The sequence below is a fragment of the Balaenoptera physalus genome (genome assembly GCF_965194825.1).
Source record: "Balaenoptera physalus genome assembly, chromosome: X".
Lineage (NCBI taxonomy): Eukaryota > Metazoa > Chordata > Mammalia > Artiodactyla > Balaenopteridae > Balaenoptera > Balaenoptera physalus.
The window spans coordinates 6,830,748-6,848,151 of record NC_138903.1 but is presented as its reverse complement, the minus strand read 5'-3'; the positions used below and the strand labels follow the sequence as shown (position 1 = coordinate 6,848,151).

The 17,404-nt window shown below is 49.4% G+C and overlaps 1 protein-coding gene across 4 annotated transcripts in view; it reads right to left on the bottom strand.

The window, feature by feature from the left end:
- LOC309652446 (F-box-like/WD repeat-containing protein TBL1X) overlaps positions 1-2,779 on the bottom strand; it is a 225,186-nt gene extending 222,407 nt beyond the window's left edge. For 2 of the 4 annotated variants that reach the window (XM_082446241.1, XM_082446244.1), the window contains exon 1: positions 2,512-2,777. The gene's annotated coding sequence lies outside the window, so the exon portion shown is untranslated. Of the gene's footprint in view, positions 1-2,511 lie in introns of all 4 variants that reach the window. The other 2 variants (XM_082446242.1, XM_082446243.1) reach the window with 2 other exon arrangements.
- Positions 2,780-17,404: the final 14,625 nt, after the last annotated feature.

The following is a 17,404-nucleotide window of genomic DNA, read 5'->3' as shown; positions in this document are numbered from 1 at the left end:
AGATTCATCTAGGTGTACAAACAGATTTCAATGTAGGTTCTTCTGTGTGGGAGAGGGAGAGAAAGAGAGAGAGAGAGAGAGAAAGAGAGAAATTGTGTGTGTGTGTGTGTGTGTGTGTGTGTGTGTGTGTGTAATTTAACGAGCTTGTCTCCAAGTGGGAAGATTCACACTATGTATACACAGGAAAGCAAAATAACACCAAGCTTAAGAGCTGGGCTTTCGGAATCAAACAATCCTCCCTCTACCATATATTAACAAGTCAGTGTCCTCTGAAGTAGAATGAAAATAATTGCTGCACACAGGGCATTAAGTGCCTGTAAAATCCTCACTGCATGGCATTAGAGTAACATTAGGAAAATTACTCTACCTGCACAATACCGTAACAACTAAAACTTACAGGCAGCGTTGTAGTTTTCAAAAAAATTACACGTACATTCCCTCTTTCTGTCCTTGCACTACCCAATGAGCACCACGATTTCAGTTCCCGTTTTTATTTTTACACATACAGAAAACGACACTCAGAAGAGTTACAGGACTTGAAGGTCAATGGTAGAGCAGAACAACAGGGTGGGCCCTTTCACTAGTTCAGGCCAAACGGGGACAAAGGCTGCTTTTCTAGCAAAGCGTTAGATGTCCTGATGGAGCTGGACTCGGGCTCTATTCCCCTTTCTGCTGGCTAGCGCTGAAACCCTCCTAACAGCTCACCCAGGTAGACTCATGATGCCATCACACAGATAAGACAACTGAGACTCCCATGGTTAAAGGTGAGATTCGAGACCAACTAGGATACCACACACTTCATTTAAACACCCAAACTTTCAGGAGGGGTGAGCTTTGGGAGATTTAAGGGTCAAGGTGTGAAATTTAAATGAGGGGTGTTGACAATTCCTGGAGTGACTTAAGCCCTGGACAGAAGCACAAGAAGAGCCAACCTCAGAAGATCCAATGACACACACCCTGCTGTGCACAACACCAAATCAACACCTGAAGTCTCCATTTTCGTCCCACAGGTGTGTGTTCCCTTCAGGTCTAGAATATCCTTAAGGGGCTATCTTAATAAGTGGGTCAAGTGATGCACTTCAACTTTCATCCCTGGATTCATCATCCAGCTGGGGGGTTTTCCACGAAAATCTGCCGTACGTTTGAGATATTAACATCCCTAAACATAAAAGAGTCATCTTCACGTCTCAACTGTTCCATACTCAACATTCGCGCCCCCCTCCCACCCATCGCGTCTTTCCTAGGAATGACTAGTTGTAAACTTTTCATAAAATCGTCCTGGGCAATTTCCTACACCGAGGCCACCGTTCAGGACGGAAGAGTGGCGCTCCCCTCCCCCTCCCAGGCTGGAGTCCCGCCCCTCCCCTTTCAGGTTAACCCAGGGACCCAGGCGGCGCGCCTGGAGAGAAAAATATCCAGCAGTCAGGTCAAACCACATGTGACAAAGCAAAGCAGAAACCGTGGCATAAGGAATAGGGCATGGGTTTCTGTTTCTTTTGGGGTTCTGCTCTACAACATCAGCGACAGAAAAGAAAGAAGGAAAAAAAAAAAAACACCCCACCTCCGACTCTAACTTTGTGGAATTTCCAAAGCGAGGGGCTCGGAGAATGCGAGGCCGTGCTAAGAACGAGCCCCGGCGCGGGCCTCACCGCGCACGGACAGCGCACGTGAAGGGCAGGCCCTAACCCAGCGCCCGCGGGCCTCTGGCAGCCCCCAACTGTCAAGGACCCGGCGACCTCCGGCGACCCCCGAAGGCGCGCCCCACCCCGTTCCGAACACCGGCCCCCGTGGGCAAGGTCCCCCTGGGGAGCAGCGCCCAGGACGCGAATCTGGGGGCACCCCTCCCCCCAGCCCGGGAGCAACAGGTCTGCAGCCTCCCCAGGCCGCGCTCCGCAGACCCGGCCCGACCAGGGACGCCCCCCGTCCGCCGAAGTCGCCCCCAGCCCGCACTCCTCGCCCGGGCTGGGGAGCTCCCGACTTCCTTGACAGTTTCTGCGGCTCATGAACTGAGCCGCCCAGGGCCCGCGCCGCCGCGCTTCCAGCCGGCCCGGGGCTGGCCGGCCCGCGCCCGGGGATGAATGGGGCTCCCCTCCCCCCACGGGGGATCCCGTGGCAGCGCAGGTCCGTCCAGCCAACCCCGGGTTGGGCAGACAAAGGGGCACCGGGGGACAAATCGAGCGCTTCCCCAAACTTGCCGGCCGCCTCCCCCTCCCCGAAACAAAGGAGCCCCCCAGCCTCCGCCCGCCCCCAACGCGCCGGCACTTTGGGGAGCAGCCAAAACGGGGTATTGTGCAGCCTGCAGGGAGCGCGCCGCACCCCAGCCCAAGCCCGAGAGACACTTGGGGACCTGCCCCTCCAAAGCCCCGGAGGCGGACGGAGCGTGCGGGCGCCCCAGGCCGCCGGCCTGACCCCGGAGGAAGGGAACCGCCGGCCCCCACGCGGGACAAGTTGGCGCCCCCCCCGCCCCACCCCGCGCCCGGCCAGCCGGCCGGCCGAGCCCCGCGCACTCACCTCGCCGCGAGCAGCACAACTTGCGGCGGCGCCGCCGCCCCGAACCTCCCTCCGGCCGGCCGTCGCCAAGCCCGGGCCGTGCCGCGGCCGAGGAGGGCCCGGCACCCGGAGCAGCCGCGCGCCGCCCCCGGGCCGCCCCCGCCCCGCCGCAGCCGAGTCCCCGAGAGGCGCGGGCGCTGGAAAGTTTCGGATGCCGAATGGCGGCCGAGGGCGCTGCGGCGGCGGCGGCGGCGGCGGCGGCGGGGCGGGGGCGCTGGCGGCACCTCGCTCCCGAGCGCAGAGAGTGCGGGGGGGTGGGGGGGGCTGGGGCGGGAGTGGTGGCGGCGGCAGAGGGCGGGACGGCAGGAGGGACCGGCACGGGCAGTGACCTCCGGGGGGAGCGGCCGCCAGCGCGCCGACCCCGGCCGGGAGGACTGCCAGGGAGGCCGCCTCCGCCGCCGGGCCGGCCCCTCCCCCCACGGCGCCCAGCCCGCACCCTCCCCCACCGCCGGGGAACGGGAGCCCGGGTCCTCCCCCCCGACACCCCCCCACACGCCCCGGGGGGGAGGGGCGCGTCCCAAGCCGGTCCCTCCCCCACGGAGGGTGAGGCCACCAGGCCTGCCCTCCCCCACAGCCAAGAGGGGGAGAGTCCGCCCCCAACACAGCCCCTCCCCCAGGGCTCCAGGGAAGACTCGCGTCCTGAGCCGCCCCGTCCCCACGGCGGGGGAACCTGCAACCCTCCCCCGTCCCTCACCCCTGACTCTGCTCTCCCCGCCGCGCTCGGGGTGGCTGAAGGGAACCCGGGTCTCCCTAGTGTAGCCGAACCCCGTCCCTTCCTCGTGGCCTCCATGCGGGCGGAAGGAGACGCAGGCCTGTGCCCACCCCGTCCCAGGCCCGGACCCAGCCAGGAGGGGACAGGAGCCCGGTCACCAGCACCGCGGTTTCCAGGGGAGGGGGGAACCGGGCCACCGCTCTGTTACCCTCCCCCACCTCCAAGAAGCAGCCGCCCAGCTGCCCTAGCAGAACCCCTGCAACCTGCCTGAGGACGCCGCTCCCTCAAAATCGGCGGCTGGGAGGGCATCCCAATGGTCTCCTCCCCTCCCCGGAAAAGTGGGGGCCCAGGGGGGAGCCTCGACCTTTGCAAAATGCCTCCAGCGAAGAGCCGGCAGTGCGTGGGGAGAAAGAAACTCGGGCCCAGCGGGGTGGAGGCTCCCGGCGGGGGCAGGGGGAAGAAGCCGGGCCCTCGGGCCTTCTCACCCCCGCCCCCGCCCGGAGGCGTCGGGCCTCGGGCCCCGGCCAAGTGCTAAGGTTGCCGCAGCTCGCTCGGCCCAGCTCTGGTGAACCCGAGGCCCCAGCGCTCCTGCCTCCCCTCCTGCTTGGCGACAACTGCCCCCCACTCGAGGCCTGAGTTCACTTAAACAAACATCTGCACCCACCCGCCGGCACCTTGGGTGTCTGCTTTGACGAATATTTTAGAATAAGTTTGCCCCTCCCTTTGGCGTATAAGGAGCTTCGCCCCAAGAGCCCAGTACACACTCAGCGTTTTACACTGGACCCTCACTTGCTCCTTGCTGGGACACCGGGCCATTTGCTGTACTGGTTGTGCGGAGAGGGGGCCTGAAGTGAGTGTTTAAGGGGCTGGTCCTCCATCAAAAAGGCAGACTAAAAATTATGCTGCCAAATATTGCTGTGAAACGTCAGTGATGTAAAACGACGGTTGCTGCACATTATTATTAGAGCACATCAATAAAAGATACACTTACACAGTCTCCATAATTGTGAATCAGCAGAATAGATTTTGCCTTATTTTGTATCAGTTGCCATTCAAGGCCCCCCAAAAGGACGTGGTGGGACCTTCCCTTGAGCTTGCCCGTCGTTGCTCCCGGGCTCCCTGGGCTTGTGAGGACTGATGCTGAGGTATTAACAGGCAATCGAAAAACCAGGGGGGCAACAGAAAACCCGAGCGAGCTCCTGATGCAACCCTGCCCGGGTTACACGTGCTTCCCTTCCCCCACCGCCTGCTGATGGGAGCGCTGCGTTTTTTCCGCCTGTAGGGTCACATTGTGGTTGATTGATTCTCCTTTCGCCTTGCTCAGTCATTCAGATTTGGAAAGTAAATAACAAGTTGACATCATTACAGCTCTCGGCTTTACTGGGACACGGCCCCCGGCTACCGCACACTCTCGAGTAGCCGCGCAGCCAAACTGGCCCTCTGGCTTGCCAGCCGTGCTTGTCGTTAGCCGCTTGGAAATTCCGAACTGAACACGATGAAAAGGTTCCTTGGTATGTTTTGATTACTTGGCAGACGCCAATCATTTAAAGTATGAGAAAGTGGTGGAAATCCTCGCTTCCAAACTAGGACCCGGTGTGACCACTTTTTTTACAGCTGGTCTTCCGTAGCTAACAATGCGAGGGAGCTTGGAATCCATCTTGCCTGTTTGATCGTGTCCCAATAATCCCAACGATCTTCTTGCAAGTAAGGAGTCGAGCACTTTTATCACAGACTCCTAGGAGCCCCCAGGGACTCTGTAAGACCTCAGACAGGAAACGCGACCCCCTACATTTATCCTAATAACACCGAGAAATTCCACCTTCTGAATGCTAGACGGGTGGTAGGAACGTGTTAAATTAGACTTTTATTTCATCTGTTTTGCAGATTTTTCGAATGGTGTAAGAAAAGAGGAGAAAAAGCACATTAAAGTAGAGCAGGAAAGGAGCTAGTGCGTTCTGACAAAAGTATAAAGGTTAATTTGGAGGCCGTGAGCAGCAACGATGTACACAGGTATCCGCTGCACAACATCTATATTCCAAACAAGTATTTTCGGTTGCTGACTGCAGGGGGCTGGAATACAAGAATCCGCTCTCAACAAATGCTGTCAGTATTCCCCCTAAACAGTCGCCAAATGTGTAATAAAAAGGCAGCAGGAACCCACACAAATATAGTCAACTAATTTTTGACAAAAGAGCAAAGGTATTTCAATGGAGGAAGAATATCCTTTTTAACAAATGGTGCTGGAACAAGAGACATCCATAGACAAAACAAACAAAAAAATTAATCTAGCCCAGACCTCAAGGCTCTTCACGGAAACTAACTTAAAATTGATCATGGGCCTAAAAGTCAAAAGCAAAAACATAAAACTCCTAGAAGATAACGTAGGAGAAAATCTAGACGACCTTGGGTTTAGCAGTGAGTTTTTAGATACAACACCAAAAACATGATCCGTGAAAAAAAAAAAACCTGATGAATTGGACTTACTGAAATTAAAAACTTCTGCTCTGCAAAAGACACTGTTAATGAAAAGACAAACCACAGACTGGGAGATATATTTGCAAAATCCATATCTGATAAAGGATTATATCCAAAATATGCAAAGAACCGTCAAAACTCAACAATAAGAAAACAATACAGAATAAAAATGGGCAAAAGATCTGGAAAAAAAAAAACTCACCAAAGAGATATACAGATGGCAAACAAGCATATGAAAAGATGCAGAATATCACATATCACAATGAAAACGCACATTAAGACAAAATATGGGGAATTCCCTGGCAATTCAGGGGTTAGGACTTGGCGCTTTCATTGCGGGGGCTGTGTTCTGTCCCTGGTCTTGGGACTAAGATCCCACAAGCCACGCAGCTCGGCAAAAAGTCAAATGCTAACAGGGTGCTGAGCAACAGGAACTCTTCCGCGTTGCTGGTGGGAATGCGAAACGTAAGACCACTTTGGAAGACAGTTTGGCAGTCTCTTACAAAGCAAAACACACGATCCAGCAACTATGCTCCTAGGTGTTTACCCAACTAAGTTGAAAACTTATGTCTGCACAAAAACCCGCACAGGAATGTTCAGCAGTTTTACTCACCAAACACCGAAAGCAACCAAGATGGTCCTCAGTAGGTGAATGGATAAACAAACTGTGGCACATCCATACAATAGAATATCATTCTGCAATAAATAGAAATGAGCTATCAAGGCATGGGAAGACAAGGAGGAACTTTAAATGCCTATCACTAAGTGAAAGAGGCCAATCTGAAAAGTCTACATACTGTATGAGTCCAACTCTACGGCATTCTAGAAAAGGCAAAACTGAAAAGATCAGTGGTTGCCAGGGGTTCTGGGGATGGGAACGAAGGGACGAATACGGGCAACACAAGGGATTTTCAGGGCAGTCAATGGATTCTGCGTGATACTGTAGTGGCAGATACATGACATTTTGCATTTGTCCAAACAGGTAGACCTGTACAGAAACGGAAGTGAACTCCAATGTCAGCTGTGGATTTTATCAATATTGATTCATTCATTGTAACAAATGTACTACTGTTACACAAAAGATGTTAACACTGGAAATGGTGTGTGGGAGGAGGAAAATTGGGAACTCTCTGTACTATATGCTAAACCGTTCTGTACATCTAAAACTGCTCTTTAAAAAAAAGTCTATTATTTAAAAAAAAAAAAAAAGACAGTAGGAAGAGGTGTTAAACTTCTCGTGAGAATTACTGCCCAGTTTTCATGGAATCCAATATGTAATTTCATCTGATGTTCTACGGCTCCTAACACATAGGCCACTATTTGTTTGCATGACTGGCCTACTCAGAAAGGCCTGAGAGTCCAGGAGTCGTGTGCTCCATGCCGCAGTGACCTCTCGGTGATGTTTGCAGAGCATGTCTCAGCTTTGAGGAAGCATCTGCCACGAGCTTCTCGTGTGAAACAAAGAAGAGGGCTGTGCTCGCCAACTTCACTTACAACCCTCTGGCCGAGGTTTGCTTTGGGGCTTGCTTCTACTTTTCCTCAGGGAGACTGGAACCGAAACTACAAAGGGAGATGGTTGTATCAGGTGGTAGCACGTGGTGAACGCACTTGGAGAAGTAAACAGCAGTGAGGACAGAGATTTCCATCACCTGCCTGCCGTGGATGTGAGATGGGGTGGGTGGTCGCCCCTTCTGCTCCCCTTGACCTGGGTAGGCATCCAGTCTTTTTTTCAACATAGGATGAATTGTGTCTCCCGCCTCAAATTCATATGTTGAAGTCCTAACCCCCAGCACCTTAGCATGCGACTGTTTTTGGAAAGACAGCCTTTAAAGTAGTAAATAAATCAAGAGCAGTCATTAGGGTGACCCTTCCTTATCCAATCTGACTGGTGTCCTTATAAGAAGAGGAGACTGGGACACAGACATGCACAGAGGGAAGACCGTGTGAAGACACAGCAGGGAGGGAGGACTCGGGAGAAACCCACCCTGCCGACACCTTGACTTGAACTTCCAGCCTCCAAGACTGTGAGAAAGTAAGTTTCTGTTTGTTTGTTATTCTTTTTGGCTACGCCGAGTGAAGGATCTTAGCCCCCCTATCAGGGATCAAACCCGTGCCACCTGCATTGGGAGTGCAGAGTCTTAACCGCTGGACCGCCAGGGAAGTCCTAATAAATTTCTGTTATTTAAACCACCCAATCTTCGGTGCTTTGTTATGGCAGCACGAGCAGACAAATGCATGTGAGTTATTGCTGTTTTTTTTTCTATTTGGAATGTCACATTCAGTTCACATCCTTTGAATACTGAAAACACCTCGCATTGGGCATGGGGGTGTTCGTGCACAGTGTCGAATTTGATCCTCCCAGTAATACTGGAGGGCAGGGATTTTTATCTCCAATGCTCAGAGTAAAAGACTTGGCCCAAGAGGTTAAAGGATTGAGAGGAGGGGGTTTGTAAGCACTTCTACGCCCCAGACCTTCTTTGGCAAGTTACTGACTATATTGATTACCACTGCATAAATACATAAAATAATATACATAAGATTACAAGGAAACTCGATTCTGTAAAAATATAGTTAAATTAAAAAAAGAAATTCCAATGTCATAATACATGTGCTTCTTTCTCAGTACTTCCAATCATAAGCTCTAGAGGCGGTACTAATAACTTGTGTCATTTCAAAGTAGTGGTGGGTACAAATAAATCTGCTTCAACTCTAACCTGCTCTGAAAATACATCAGACTTCTCTTGGCGACAGATTGGTAACAAATCAAAGATACAGTTAATGCTACTGTCATCTCCTCTATAGTCATAGTTGTCAGAAATGCTCAATTTGGGTTAACTGCAGAGGTTTTCCCCATCCATGTTCATGGACCCCCTGCAATCTCTCCCTGGGACCTTCCTGCCAAGGGAGGAAGTGCAAGCTGCATCCCATGACTCTCTGTGGTCCTTCTGCCTACCTAGACTCATCCATGCCACCACCATGGACCCCCTCCCATGGCTCATGGGCTGGGACCCTAGAGTGAGGTGACTTTAAGGGGATGCCAAAAACTTACTCATCAAGATAAGTAATATGGGCTTCCCTGGTGGCGCAGTGGTTGAGAATCTGCCTGCCAATGCAGGGGACACGGGTTCGAGCCCTGGTCTGGGAAGATCCCACATGCCGTGGAGCGACTAGGCCCGTGAGCCACAACTACTGAGCCTGCGCGTCTGGAGCCTGTGTTCCGCAACAAGAGAGGCCGCAATAGTGAGAGGCCCGCGCACCGCAATGAAGAGTGGACCCCACTTGCCACAACTAGAGAAAGCCCTCGCACAGAAACGAAGACCCAACACAGTCATAAATAAATAAATAAAAATTTTAAAATAAATAAAGCAAATAATTTTAAAAAAAAGATAATATTATAACGCCATATTTTAAGACTCTAAATTAATGCCAAAAAATGCCTCCCTGATGAGCAAAATATCAAAAGGTGTTATAAAGACAGGTTCTGGGAAGGAGTAATTAACAAGACAGGCAAAATTCCCTGCCCTGATGGAGATTCTGTGCTAGGACAGGAGGTGGCAGAGGACAGCTCTGATACCTGTTTTTGCACAGCCTGCAAGCTAAGGATACGTTTTTTTAAAGACTGGGGAAAAAAATCAAAAGAATAATGATACTTTGTGAGATGGAAATTGTGTAAAATTTGAATTTCAGTGTCTGTATAAATAAAGTTTTATTGCAACACAAACATGCCTACTCCTTTCCAGCTTACAGCGCTGTAATAGCAGAGCCAAGTGGCCCACGAAGCGGGAATAACGTTGACTTTTTGGCCTAGAAACCCTTGTTTCTAGGAGACTGAAGGACTCAAGGTTGCTAATCTCTTCCTAGGAAAATTGTTTTCTTTATTATAGTGTGTTTTCAAAAACTTTCCAGAAAAAGTTAAATTAAGGAACACCCTTTTTTTACATACTTAAGAAAAAGGAGGAGGAAAATGATGGTGGAAAAGAAGCAGAGGGTGTCTTTAGGAACCAAGCCCATCCTGTTTGTGGGTGGGGACGGATCTTAGAAGAGCAGAAATGCCTGGGGACAGCCCCCCACTCAAAGTGGGTAGGGGCCATCCAAAGGACTCAGCAAAATTAAATGTATCTTGATAGAAGCAGATGCCGGTGAGCAAAGGAAGAACCGAGCTGACAGGAGCTGGATGTCTTTCCTATGTGACAAAGTTTTCTTATAGTTTTCTAAACGTTTTCAAAGACAACCTCACCCATTGTCGTAGCAACCTATGATGTGACTGGGGAGATACAATTGCCATCATACTCATTGTACAGGGGAGGAAAGTTGAATCTCACAGAGGTTAGTGGCTGTATCAGTTTCCTCTTGCTGCTGTAACAAATTACCACACACTTAGTGGCTTAAGAAAAACTTATTATCTGACCATTCTGGAGGCCAGAAGTCCCACATGGGTCTCACTGGGCTAATTAATATTGAGTTGTTGGCAGGACTGATTCTTTCCAGAGGCTCCAGGGGAGAATCTGTTTCCTTGCCTTTCGCAGTGTCTAGAGCCCAAATTCCTCGGCATGTGACCTCCTTCTGGTCCTGTCCTTCTCACAATCCCCAGCTGCTCTTCCGCTGCCCCGCCCCCTTCCAATTTCAAAGATCCTGGTGATTAGATTAGGCTAAACTGTCTAATCCAGTCTAAACTCTCCATTGCAAGATTCTAAATTTAGCCACATCTGCAAAGTCCCTTTTGCCACAGAAGGTGGCATTTTCACAGGTTTCAGGGCATTCAAGTGTAGACACCCTTAGAGGACCATATTCTGCTTTCCAGAGTGGCCCAACTCCTCTGATTCCAAAGCCGATGGACTTCCTAACGCAAACCACGTTGCCTCTCCATCCGTGAATAATTTCACAGCCCACCCACCCAGCAACAACCAGAACAGCAACAGAAAAGGCTGCTGCACATGATGGGTAAGAGTTCCGATTTCCCCCAAATAATACGTGGCTGTTACAGTTACAAAATAGCAGGAGATTATAATTTTCAAAAGGCCGTTCCTCCACCCTCTCTCTTTTGGTAACCATATTTCATTATAAGACATTATGTGGTTTTTTTTCCCCTCCCTTTGTTTCCACTTCTGCATTTAGTGTTTAAAACTCGCTGTGGAGAACAAGCCTGGGAGAGAAGATGATTTTATAAATAGTTGCTGCACAAAAATCATCTCCCACATAGTCAAGCTCAACACCACATTGACAAAGAAAATCCAGCAAGTTCAAGAAAAGCACAGGTGAAACTACATGGAGGTGGAACATTTGCATTTTTCTCCGGTGCCTTTGTCAGAAGGCCTCTTTGATGTTGTTTTTATGAAATGAACAGCCACCCGATAAGATCGTACATATATATGTCATGTGCACAGACAACGCAGCCATCACCTCCTCCTTAGCCACCTAAGAGAAGTGAAAATGTAGGTTCACACAAAAACCTCTACACGCGTAGGTTGGTTTATAGTTGCCAAAGCCTGGAAACAACCCAGATGTCCTTCGGCAGGGGAAGGGATAAGCTCACTGCGGTATATGCATGTGTTGGAGCACTAATGAACCCCAGAAAGGAACAGCTTTGGCCTGTGCCACAACGTGGATGAATCTCAGCTGTAAACTGAGAGGTGAGAGAAGCCAGACTCAAAGGGCGACATTCTCTAGGATTCCATTTATCCGGTGTTGTGGAAAATGCAAAACCACTGGGACCGAAAACAGATCATTGGTTGCCAGCATTGGGCATCAGGAAAGAGGTGGACGACAGAGGCCCACGGGGATGCTTTGGGGGGGTGACCCAGCGGTTTTGTATCTTGATTTGGGTGCCGTCACATGACTGTAAGTGTTGGTCAGAATTCGTAGAACTGTATTCTAAAAGGGTGGACTTTATGTAAATGACACCTCAGTAAACTTGACTTCAAAAAAAAAAAAGAAAAGAAAACCCAGCAGATTCAAGGAACGCACCATAAAACTCAAAGGAATTTGAACACAGGGCTTTTCTCTAGTACCTGTGTAAGAAACGTTTTTTGTTTGCTGTTGTTTTCACTAGATCGAGGACATTTACTAAGATCAGATATATGTCATCTGTGATTCTTAAAATGTCTGTAAGGGAGAGAGGGAGGGAAAGAACATCTTAATATATTTTTGAGATAGTAATGGGAATCGGTCACATTTCTAGAAATAACTGTTTTGGATCAAACCCTCCCAAGTCACAGAAGCCCACAGTGGTACACTGCCGTCTAGTCGCTCGGGTATGGGGCTGACTTGTGCAGTCAGTGGGTTTCCAAGGCATGGTCTGAGCCGTGGCTAAGAGCACAGAAGTGCTCTTCTAGCTTTCCGTATTTTTATGGAAAGAGGACAAAGATAGACGTGATGGCCACTAAATAAATGATTCTAAACAAATGATCACAACTACTAAATACATGATTTCTAGCTTAAATATGATTCTTGTTTTAAGATATATTAATGTCTGTTGAAACATTATAGGCAAAGAAACGTAAATAAAAACTTGAGCGTGTCCAAAACCCCATAAGCCCGGTCTAATCATGAGAAAAACAGGAGACAAACCCAAATTGAAGGACATTCTATAAAATACGTGACCAGCATTCCTCAAAACTGTCAAGGTCGTCAAAAACAAGGAAGGATGGAGACCCTGTCACATCCCAGAGGCACGTAAGGAGACAACTAAACTCTGTCCTGGGACAGAAAAGAACATTAGTGGAGAGACTGGGGAAATCCAAATATAGTCTGGACTCTAGTTCATAGTATTGGACCAAGGTTGACTTGTTAGTTGTGAGAAAAGCATGAATATGGGGAAACTGGGTGAGGGGGTAGACGGAGCTCTCAGCCTTAAGTCTGTCACTCTACAAGTACTCTAAAATTGTTAAAGTTTGCTTCAACAAATCAGAATGCTCTATTTCAGTTGACTTGACAGATGACTATTTTTAAATATAAAACACTTCTACTTGTACACACAGACACAATCCCATTTTGAAGAAACGGAAAATCAAAGGACTTGAGGATAGTACTGGCCTCTGGGGAAGAGACAGGAACAACATTTTATATAAAAATTTCAAGCCATACAGACAGAGGATATATACATGCGTGTAGTTCATGTATATTTAAAGACAAGTGAAAATTAATAGGAGGCAGGAGACTCTACTTCTCCCACTTTCCCTGCACCTACTTGGTTCCTGCCCTGCCTGCACCCCAGCCTGTGCTGTTCCCTAAATTTTCCCAGCTTGCTCCTGCCCCTGTGCCCACTGTTTCTTTGGCCAACCGTTCCTCTTCCTGTTACCCCAGGCCCCTTCACTGCACTAAGGGCTCTGTCAGGATGTGGGACCCCTGCCCCCCATCAATCTGTCTTTCATGAGCCAACATGTTGATGTTTATTTGTTTTCGTTGGCTTTTCTACCAACTAGGATAAGAGCTCCCTGGAGGAGAGGAAGATTAGGACAGAGGGATAAGAAAGGAAGGCAGGTGTCATGGTCTTTTGTTGTCTCAACTTTGCATATCACACTGTTGGCAGTTATTCAATCAGACACTGTGTCTATTTGCTAGGGCTGTTGTAACAAAGTACCATATACCGGGTGGCTTAAAACAATACAAATTTACTTTTTCACAGTCCTGGAGGCCAGAAGTCCAAAATCAAGGTATTGAGAGGAACATGTTCCCATGGAAGGCTCTAGGGGAAAACGCTTCCTCGTGTGTTCCGGTTATTGGTGGAATTTGACAATCCTTAGTGTTCGTTAGCTTGGAGCTGCATCATTCCAATCTCTGCCTCCATCTTCACATGGCTCTGTGTGCGTGTGTGTGTGTGTGTGTGCGTGTGTGTGTGTCTAAACTTCCCTGGATTTAGGACCCACCCCAAGAACCTGTATTTAGGACCTACCTTAATCCATTATGACCTCATCTTAATTTGATTCTACCTGCAAAGACCCTATGTCCAGATAAGATCACTTTCACAGGTACCAGGGGTTGGGATTTCAACATATCTTTTTTGGATGGGACACAATTTAACCCACTGCTAATGCTATCATAGGTATTGCTGTGGAGGTATTTTGTAAATGTGATTAAGACCCATCATCATTTGACTTTGAACTAGGGAGATTATGCCGGATAATCTGGGTGGGTCTCATGCGGTCAGGTAAAAGGCCTGCTTCGCTGGGCTGAGGTTTCTATGAAAAAGAAGTTTCTTTTGGGGACGGCAGTTTCCGTCAGTTCCCAAGGACATTCCAACCTGCCCTTCCTAACTGCAGGCCCTACAGATGTCAGCCTTGCCTACCCCTCCCACACAATGGCATAAGCCAATCTTGGCAGCAAATCTCCTAGCATGTGTCTTCTACCGGTTCTGTTTCTCTGGCTGAACCGCAACTGCTACATCCAGATTGAAGAACTGCGTTGAATTTATCAGACATATATATACACATAGAATCACAAAGCAGAATATCTTTTTTATTTGCTACAGTAAATTGCATGAAAATGTTTACGCTATGCCTTGAATATAATCCAAAATACTGTGGATGAAAACACTAAGTCATTTATAAAGAGAACTAGAAATAATCCTCAAAGCTAAAAAGCGAAAGCGCTGGGGAAATGACTTTTCAAACGCTGTAACGTATTTCTGAGCCACTAGGTTCAGATCTCATGTAACCTTATACCTTAAAGATCAAATTATCATCTTGGTTCTGCCTCAACAATATTTCGGGGTTTTCCTGCAGCCGCCCCAGGATATGAATGCCCACTGGGACTGGTTGGCAATAGTGGCCAGGAACTAGAGGTTTTCCAAAGAAGAAAGTTGATGAGACCCCGAGAGAGGGGCAAAAAGGAGGAGGGTGAGTTAGGGGTTTCAACCAGTCTGAAATCAAGGGAAGGCCAGACCAAGAAATCACATGCTGTGTGATTCCATCTATATGGTGGATCAATCTGCGAGGGCTGCCATAGTAAAGCACCACAGACTGGGTGACTCCAACTGCAGACATCTACTGTCCCCGGGTCCTGGAGGCTGCAGTCTGAGATCCAGGCATGGGCAGGGCTGGTTCCTCCTGAGGTGAGGCCTCTCTCCTGGGCATGTGGACGGCCGTCTCCTCCCTGTGTCCTCATGTGGTCATCCCTCTGTGTGTGTCTGTGTCCTGATCGCCTCTTCTTACGGAGGACACCAGTCCTACGGGATCAGGGCCCACCCTAGTGACCTCATTGTACCTTCATCCCCTCTTTAAAGACCTCATCTCCAAATCTGGTTACATTCTGAGATACTAGGAATTAAGATTTCAACATGTGAATTTCGAGGGACGCAATCCAGCCTGCAACATATGGAATGTCCAGAATAGGCAAATCCATAGAGACAGAAAGCAGATTAGTGGCTGCCAGGGGTGGGGGACTGCGGGGCATGGAGTGACTGCTAAGGGGCACAGAGTTTCTTTTTTTTTTTTTTTAATTGGAGTACAGTTTATTTACAATGTTGTGCTAGCTTCAGGTATACAAGCATAGTGATTCTTTTTTTTTTTTTTTTTTTCAGAGTTTCCTTTTGAAGTGAGGAAAATGTTCTGGGACTAGACAGCGATGGCACAACCCTATGAGTATATGAAAAACCACTGAATTGCACACTTCGAAAGGATGAATTTAATGGTACATGAATGATAGCTCAATAAAGTTGTTATAAACAAACAAAAAACCCAAGGGTACAAAGAGGAAGGGAGTTAAAAGTGGCATCATGTATAAAGGATTTGAGGAGAATATAGAGGTTTCCTTTTCACGACTTGCCCTTACTGTGTTTTTGGACAAAGACTTATTACCCCCAGCCCCCCTAGGATCCATGACAATAAATCAGATGACAGGACTTCCCTGGTGGCTCAGTGGTTAAGAATCTACGTGCCAATGCAGGGGACACGGGTTCGAGCTCTGCCCCAGGAAGATCCCACATGCCACAGAGCAACTAAGCCCGTGCACCACAACTACTGAGCCTGCGTGCCACAGCTACTGAGCCCACGTGCCTAGAGCCAGTGCTCCGCAACAAGAGAAGCCGCCACAATGAGAAGCCCATGCACCGCAGCGAAGAGTAGCCCCCTCGCTGCAACTAGAGAAAGCCCGTGTGCAGCAACGAAGACCCAATGCAGCCAAAAATAAAAATAAATAATTGATTAATTAATTTTTAAGAAAAAGAAAGAAAGAAAGAAAAGAATCCGCCTGCCAATGCAGGGGACATGGGTTCGAGCCCTGGTCTGGGAAGATCCCACATGCTGCGGAGCAACTTCGCCCGTGCGTCACAACTACTGAAGCCCACGCGCCTAAAGCCCATGCTCTGCAACCAAGAGAAGTCACCGTGCTGAGAAGCCCGCGCACCGCAACGAACAGTAGCCCCTGCTCACTGCAACTAGAGAAAGCCCATGCTCAGCAACGAAGACCCAACGCAGCCAAAAATTAAAAATTAATTAATTAATTAATTAAGAAAAGAATGCCAAACGCTTTAAGTGAAAAAAAAATTTTTTTTAAAAAGAAAGAAATTAGAGGACTTCTGGTCCCTTTCAGTAGCGCCTACAACCTCTGCATATGGGCCCCTAGATCAGCACCGCTTGAACGCCACTGAGCACTCACGTCACCTGGGACACCTTGTCACACTGCGGACTTGGGTTCCACTGGGCTGGGCTGGGGCCCAAGTCTCTGCATTTCCCACCAGCTTCCAGATGGCGCTGATGCGGCAGGTCCACGGACCTCACTCTGAGTAGCAGGGACCTGGGTTTCTCCATCTCGGCACTCGGTTATCATTTGGGGCCTGATCCTGCTTCGTCAGGGAAGTGCCCTCTGCGTTGGAGGGTGTTGAGCAGCATGCCTGGTCTCCACCTACGTGATGTCAGTAGCACCCCTCCCTCCAAACTGTCTTTGTTCACTGACAAGTGTCCCTAGGCAGTGGGGGACAAAACTGCTCTAGTTGGAAACCCCTAGTCTAGAAAAAGCGTTTAAAAATGAGTAAGACACAGCTCTGACTTGGAGCGGGGTTGCTTATCCTTGGCAGGGCTGACATCTGGGGCCAGATCATCCTTTGGTGTAGGGAGACACCCCGAGCCTTGCAGGGTGTCTAATCGCACCCCTGGTCTCTACTCCCTAGATGCCAGTAATCCCTCCCCCTCCCCCCAGCTGTAATGATCCAAACTGTCTCCAGGCCTTGCCCGACACCCCCGGGGCACCGTCGCCCCACTTAGCCACTGCCCTGGACGCGGGCTGGTCGTGGGACCTCCTTTGCTGTGTCACCCGGGCTCCCTATCTCCTTGTCCACCAGGGAAACTCTCTCTTTGCTTTGTGGATTCCAGTGGCCATTTTGTCACATACATAGATACCTAAAGTACATATTAAAAAATAAGTATGTGTGTATATACACATGTACCTGACCTTCTCATGAGACGGAGCTGCCCAGAGCAGATGCATCACTGCCGCTCCTCCGGCTGGGTCAGGCAGCCCTCCAGGGGTCTGTGTGGTCCTCCTCAGCCTCGGAGCTGGACCTGTCACTTCTCCCAGCTGCGCTGGCTGCTAGTGGGTTTATCCGGCGTTTTTCACTTTTCTTCTGTGGGCAGCCCCAGGGGGGTGGGTGGTTTTATGTGTGTGTGTGTGTGTGTGTGTGTGTGTGTGTGTGTGTGTGTGTGTGTGAGGCTGTGGGTGAGCCTCGGAAGCCTA